We start from the raw sequence: 8,106 nt of genomic DNA, 5'->3' as shown, positions 1-8,106 counted from the left end.
TCGGATGATGGAGATAGCAACCCGATATGCTAACGGAGAAGAAGAGGATCGACTCCGTAGCAGGAAGAGTAAACCGGTCGTCCAAGAGGCCGGAGGAGGTAACTCCAGTCGGAAACAGAAACGTAAGGCCGAACCAGCGACACCTGGAGAGATTGCGGCAGTGAGTCCAGGAAAGTTTAAGGGAAAACCTAAGGGGCCCTGGCCCCCTTAGAAGGTCAAAGATCAAGCAGGAAATAATGTGCTAGATTTGCCATGCCACATCCACACGAAGAAGGATGAGGAAGGTAATCTGATTTACCCGAAGCATACCACTCGACAATGTCGACTCCTAATCCAGCAGTTCTGAGAGAAACAACCCAATGAGAAGGAGAAGGAGTCAGACAAAGGTGAAGATGAAGAGGAGGATGATGGTTATCCCAAAGTCAATTCCACTCTGATGATTTTTGCTGACGTTGAAAGCAAGGGTCGATTGAAGGTCATCAACAGAGAAGTGAATACGGTCGCTCATGCGGCGACGACCACCTACCTAAGATGGTCTCAGACAGCCATCACGTTCGACCAGACTGACCATCCTGCTCGTGTGGCCACCCCTGGGAGGCAAGCACTGGTGGCGACCCCGTGGTTGGAGGCACTCGACTGACCAAAGTACTGATGGACGGTGGCAGTGGTCTGAACATCCTTTACGCTGAAACCTTGAAGGGGATGGGCATTCCGATCTCCAAGCTTAGCGAGAGCAATATGAGTTTTCATGGTGTTATTCCTGGAAAGAAAGATGAATCACTCGGCCAGATCACCCTTGGCATGGTTTTCCGTGACTCCAAGCATTACCATAAGGAGAAGTTGACATTTGAAGTCGTGGATTTCCAGAGTGCCTATCATGCCATTTTGGGTAGGCCAGCCTATGCACGTTTTATGGCTCAACCATGTTATGTGTACCTCAAACTGAAGATGCCTGGCCCCAAAGGTGTGATCACAGTTACTGGCAATCGGCAGAAGGTTGAGGAATGTTTCCAGAAAGGTTCCAAAATCGCCGACGAACAGATGGCAGCAGTCGAATTCCAAGAATATCAGAAGAATGCAGATCCGAGTGACTTGCTTCGAGCAAAGAAGCCTGCAACAGATTCCGCATTCCAGTCGACTGGTGAGACGAAGCCAGTTCATATTCACCTGACGGATCCCAATGCTCCACCGACTCATATATCAACAATGCTCCACAGCAAATAGGAAGAAGCGCTCGTTCAGTTCCTCCCTGAGAACTGGGACATCTTTGCATGGAAACCTTCTGACATTCCAGGTGTGCCCAGGGGACTGGCCGAGCACCGTTTGCGTGTCGACCCCAAGGTAAATCCCGTCAAAGAGCACCTTCGGCGGTCCGTCGTGCAGAAGAGGAAAGCAATTGGCAAAGAAGTGGCTCGACTGTTGGCAGCAGAGTTCATCTGTGAAATCTAGCACTCCGAGTGGTTAGCCAATGTAGTCATGGTTCCTAAGAAGGATGATTCACTTCGTATGTGTATTGATTTCAAGCATATCAATCGGCCTGCCCGAAAGATCACTTCCCTCTCCCTCGCATCGATCAGATTGTTGACTCGACTGCGGGGTGCGAGCACTTGTCTTTCTTAGATGCATATTCCGGATATCATCAGATCCGATTATATGGTCCCGATGAAATAAAAACAGCCCTCATCACCCCATTCGGGTGCTTTTGCTATGTGACCATGCCTTTCGGTTTGAAAAATGCCGGAGCCACATTCATGACAATGATTCAGAATTGCCTGCTCACTCAAATCAGTTGGAATGTGGAAGCGTACATGGATGACATTGTGGTCAAGTCTTGCAAAGGTTCCGACTTATTGACTGACCTTGCAGAAACCTTTGCCAACCTGAGGAGGTACGATATCAAGCTTAATCCGTCAAAATGCACATTCAGAGTTCCAGGAGGAAAGTTGCTCGGTTTTCTCGTTTCTGAACGAGGGATCGACGCTAATCCAGAAAAAGTTGATACCATCCTCCGAATGAAACGCCCCGTGCGAGTGCATGATGTTCAGAAGCTGACCGTTTGTTTGGCTGCCCTGAGTCGATTCATTTCTCATCTCGGTGAAAAGGCCTTGCCCCTTTACCGACTGATGAAGAAATCTGATAAGTTCGAGTGGACTGAAGAAGCTGATGTAGCGTTTGCAGATCTCAAAACCCTGCGTTCCACCCAGCCGGTGCTCACTGCGCCAATCAGCAAAGAGCCTTTACTGATTTACATTACAGCCACTAGACAAGTCGTCAGCATAGTACTCATAGTCGAGCGAGAAGAAGAAGGAAAAGCTTACAAGGTTCAACGCCCAGTCTATTATCTCTCTGAAGTTTTGACTCCATCCAAGCAACGATGCCCACATTATAAGAAGCTTGTCTATGGAATATACAGGACCATGAAGAAGGTTGCGCATTATTTCTCTGACCACTCCATTACATTCGTCAGCGACGCGCCACTATCTGAAATTCTGAATAATAGAGATGCAATGTCAGGACCCCGACTCGATGCCACATCGATCTAGCATGTAACACCTCATATCACTTTGCGGCCTCATGCACGGTTTTCCCACGGGTGTCGTCTTACCTTTGCCCGGGACCGTTTGCGCCTTTTGGCACACGTATATGATAGTGTCGCTAGCATCCATATGGTAAAGAGCCTGGGCTGACATGGCTAGTCGTAAACCCAAAGTGGCACAGACTTACAGGGACAGGCATCCATGACCTAGCATCGAACGTGTCGGTCATCAGCAAGTGAATCCGGGCTGTAGCACTGGGCTAGCAGGACTCCGGTAAACAGGGCTGTAGTGGGCTAACAGGACTCCGGTATCCATCGCGTGACATTTCCCCGAAGGGACAGACACAGGAACGAAGAAGGACACATGCCAGCCAGCCTAAGTGTTCCGGAGCAGTAGCAAGCTACCAAGGCTCAGTGGAAACACTAGGAGACATTTCCCGGTAAGAGAGGCTACTAAGAATAAACAACTAGGTAGTCATATCCCACACATACCAAGCATTTCAATCATACACACAATATGCTCGATATGTGCAAATACAACAAGGCATCACAACATGACTCTATGACACAAGTACTTTATTTAAGGCTCAGAGAGCCATACATATCACACACACAAGTACGGGTCACACGACCCAGCGTTCAAGTCATACAGACATACAAGCCAATAGCGGAAGTAACTTGTCTGAGTACAGACAACTAGTAAAATAAAAGAGGCTTGGGAAAGCCTGGCTATACTACGTGGTCCTTCACAAGCTCAGGATCACCACCTGGGCCTCGGTCTACTCATCGATGTCAATATCTACGAAGAACCCATCAGAAGGGGTTGCAGCGTCTTCTGAAAAATGTAAATTAAAGCAACATGAGTACAAAGGTACTCAGCAAGACTTACATCAGATCCTACATACATGCACATTATCAAGGGGGGGTTGGTGGGGTTATTGCAGCAAGCCAGCTTTGACTCTTGGCTAAGCTATCCTCTGATACACCAACTTGAAATGGTTTTGCACACACGAGTCCACTACTCACCACTTCAATACACCACCGAGGATCCACCTCCGTCATCCTACGAAAAAGCCATCCTCGGCACTCATGCTTATCTTGAGATTTTTAGTTGTATCCATTTACTTGTTTATGAACTGTATAGGCAACCAAGTAGTCCTTTACCGCGGACGCGGCTATTCGAATAGATCATGTTAACCCTGCAGGGGTGTACTTCTTCATACATGTTTCCACCACTTAGCGTCTGCACACGACATGTGCTCGGCAGACTTCAAGCGAAAGCCGACGTGGGTGTAGACCATGACCTACCTAAACACCTAAGTCTCTAGTCCAGGTTTATCGCCTATTCAGGTTCCATCCGCAGGGAGTCCGGCCGAGGTTTCCCATACGGCCCCGAACGATGTGTACAGGGTTCTGTGACACCTAACGGGTGCCCGGTATTCCCGGCCACGTACCTACCGCATCACAGCCCACCCCGTGGGTCAGCGCTGTCCACGGCCTCCAGTAAACTACAAACACCAAAAACGACTTGCAACTCCTGCACAGAGAACTAGAGTGAATAAGAAGTCGAGTGGGGTCATATTTCAGGGCCCAATGCATGGTAGTAGTTGTCTCTTAAATCACACATACAGATCTCAGTGCTTAAAGTCGGCTTCAATGAAACAACCCACCATGTACTCCTACGTGGCCTTTCATCAATACTTTACCAAATCGTGTTCACCACATCACTCTCATTACCGGCATGATCATTTCACTCTAGCCCATCACCCAGATGAACCATACTTGACACGACTTTAAGCATAGCAGGCATATCAAGGTAGGCACAACACATACATATGGCTCAAACAACTCCTACACATGCTAGTGGGTTTCATCTAGTTACTGTGGCAATGACAGGTCATGCAGAGGAAATGGGTTCAACTACCGTAGCACACAGCAGTTTGAAACGCGTTGTCTTAATGCAGTAAAAGAGAGCAGGAGCGAGAACATGGGATTGTATCGATATGATCAAATGGTTGGTTGCTTGCCTGATGGGTCGATGCACTGATATTGTTCTTCGTTGGGGTAATCACGATACTCCTCAGGGGCAGGACCTGCCACAGAGAGCACCGACACACAACATCACCAAACAATATGCAACAATATGATGCATGCATAAAACGTGGCAATATGGGTGTATTGGGCTAATGCAACTAAAACCAGATGGGTTTGAACCATTTTGAATCAAAGATTCAAGTTTCAAACTCATACATGACCCTTATAAGTGCTTAATCTAGTTCTGATCTAAACATCAGGTTAGCTTGCTTAAACATGCATGAAACCAGTACAGATGGATAGATTGGATTTTTCTGATCATTTTTCATATATAAAACTTTGCATTTGGAGTTACAGATGATTTACTATGAATTTTTGAAGTTGGGGGATTTTCTGGAATCTATAAATCATTTTGGATTTATTTTAATTCCAGAAAAGGATTACTGCGTCAGCATGATGTCATGCTGACCTCAGCAGGTCAACAGGCCGGTCCAGGTCAAACTGACCAGTGGGTCCCGCATGTCAGTAGTTAATTAACTAACTAAATTTAGTTAAATCTAAACGGGTTAATTAGCAGAGGGGTGGGGCCCACTTGTCATAGACTCAGGGGAGTCAACCTGGACCCACCCTAGTCAAAGTCAAGGTCAAACACGCCGGCGTCTAGCCGCCGGCGAGGCCGAATGCGGCGGCGAGAGTTGTTTTGTGCACTCCGGCGACCAAATGGGCGGCGGAGAGCATCTACAGGTAGCTGGGACCGAGCCGCAGCTTTTGGTGGCGGTGGTTGAGCTCGGGGTGGCTGGAGACGTCGCCGGCGACGACTTTGGCGGTCGCCGGAGTCGGGTGAAGACGAATCCGAGGCTACGGGGCACGGCGAGGCACGTGGTGAGGTGCGTTGGGCCCCTGGGGACGCGGTGAGTGTGTTAGACAAGGTGGGGTGGCCGGTGGTTAGCCGGAGACACGTCGGCGACGAGCTCCGCGGCGGTACGTGCGGGTGAACTACGTGTGCTCGCGGTGGTGCACGAGAGCGGGAAAGGGAAGGGGGAGAAGGTAGCCAGGCTCACAGCGGTCTTGAGGAAGCAGACGACGCTGTCGGAGATGAGCTGGTGCGGCGGCGACGGCGAAGGGGATCTTCGGCGGTGGCGAGGTCGAACGAGGTCGGGGCAGTGGCTTCAGGGCAAGCGAGCGCTCGGGGCTCGGCTTGTTCGAAGGAGCGGAGGGCGGCGAAGCTCCTGGACACGGTGGCGCAGCGCGGGGTTGACGGAGAGCGCGACTACGGCGAGGGTGCGGCGGCGGTGGCGTTGGCCATGGCACGGGAGAGCGAGGGAGAGGAGCTGGGGGGGAGGAGCTGGTGTCTGCGGGGCCGGGGAGAGGGAGAGGGGTCGATCCCCGTCATCAGTTGGACGAGGGGAGCGGCGAGGCGGCGGGCAGCTGCGTGGCACGCATGCTATGCTCGCCGTCGAGCAGCTTCCTGCCTGCCTGGCCAAGCCAAGCAGCTCGCTGGAGCGGTGGCTGGGCTGGGCCGGCAGGTGGGCCTGCTAGGTGGCGCCAGGTAAATCTTTCCCTATTTCCTATTTTTTTATATTCTGCAGGTTTGTTGCATTTTTAAAAATACCTAAGAAATTCTAAAAATCACCAAACTGCACCTGGTCCTTAGTTGGAATAATTCCAGCATGGAACATTCTAGTTTGGGAGTATTTGAGCATTTGAAATATTTTATAAATTTTAAATGCCCAAATTCAAATATTTATGATTTAATTCAAAGACCTTAGGATGACCTAGAAAATTGTGCATCACTTTTGGCAGAGGTTCTGAACCAAGACAAAAATGATGGACATTTTGGAAGGGCATTTCAGGTTCATTCAAAATATTTTTAGTAAACCCTAGTTGGATTCAGAGGGGGCTGGGGTTTCTGTCATCCCCATTTCAAGTTTCTGTTGAGAAAAAAATAGACATGATGCAACACTCTAATGCATGAACTAGCTAGGGTGTGACAACTCACCCCCACTCAAAAGAATCTCGTCCCGAGATTTAGGTTCCTCCGGAAAGAAGGCGGGGTACTCAAGTCGAAGACGATCCTCCCTTTCCCAGGTTGCTTCCTTCTCAGAATGGTGTGACCATTGAACCTTGAGAAACTTGATATTATGACGTCGAGTGGTACGCTCGGCTTGATCGAGGATACGAACGGGGTACTCTCGATACGTGAGGTTATCTTGAAGATCAAGCGTTTCGTAGTCCACTCCACGGATAGTATCCGAGAAGCAACGCCTGAGTTGAGAAACGTGGAAGACGTCGTGGACTCTTGAGAGATGCGGAGGTAGTTCCAATTGGTAGGCAACTTCTCCTCGTTTAGCGAGAATGCGAAAGGGTCCAGTGTAGCGAGGAGCCAATTTGCCTTTGATACCGAAACGATGGGTTCCCTTCAGAGGAGTAACCCGAAGGTAAGCCTTCTCGTCAACCTCAAAAGTCATATCCTTATGTTTTCGGTCGTATTGACTCTTTTGATGAGATTGGGCTGCTTTCAACTTTTCATGAACAATGCGAACTTGCTCTTCTGCTTCCTGGATCATGTCCGGGCCAAAGAATTGTCTTTCCCCGGTTTCTGACCAGTTAAGAGGCGTTCGACACCTTCGTCCATAGAGAACTTCAAAAGGGGCTTTACCCAAGCTAGATTGATAGATGTTGTTATAAGCAAATTCGGCAAATGGAAGGCATTTCTCCCAATCCATTCCGAATGAGATAACAGAGGCTCGAAGCATATCTTCTAGAATCTGGTTGACACATTCTACTTGACCACTTGATTGAGGGTGAAAAGCAGTGCTAAAGGAAAGGCGGGTTCCCATAGAATTTTGGAAACTTTCCCAAAATCGAGAGGTAAAGAGACTTCCTCGATCCAAGTTAATTTCCAGTGGAACACCATGGAGAGACACTATTCGGGAGATGTACAAGTCTGCTAACTGACTAGCGGTTATACTCTCGCGAACAGGTAAGAAATGGGCTACTTTGGAAAGACGATCGACAACGACGAAGATAGCGTTATTCCCTCTCTTGGTCCTGGGAAAACCGGTAATGAAATCCATACCAATTTTGTCCCATTTCCATTCAGGGATAGCTAAGGGTTGAAGGGTGCCAGCAGGCCGTTGATGCTCTGCTTTTACACGATGACAGACGTCGCAACTAGCAACAAATTGAGCAATGTCTCTCTTCATCCTAGTCCACCAGAACCTCTGGCGTAGGTCCTAATACATCTTAGTACTACCGGGATGAATGGTGAGAGGGGATTCATGAGCCTCCTTAAGGATCAACTGCCGTAGATGCTGGTTCTTGGGAACCACTAAACGGTTCTCAAAGTACACAACACCATGATCATTTGTGGAGAAACATCTAGCACCTCCGCTAGCAATGTTCTCCTTGATCCTAGATATCCCTTTATCTCGCTTTTGGGCAGCGATAATTTGATACATAAGAGTAGGTTTCGCCACCAAGGTGGAAAGAAAGCCTTGAGGAACAAGGTGAAGGTTAAGCTTCCGAAATTCCTC

This window comes from Triticum dicoccoides, chromosome 4B, assembly GCF_002162155.2.
Source record: "Triticum dicoccoides isolate Atlit2015 ecotype Zavitan chromosome 4B, WEW_v2.0, whole genome shotgun sequence".
Taxonomy (NCBI): Eukaryota; Viridiplantae; Streptophyta; class Magnoliopsida; order Poales; family Poaceae; genus Triticum; species Triticum dicoccoides.
This window is presented reverse-complemented; position numbering follows the sequence as displayed.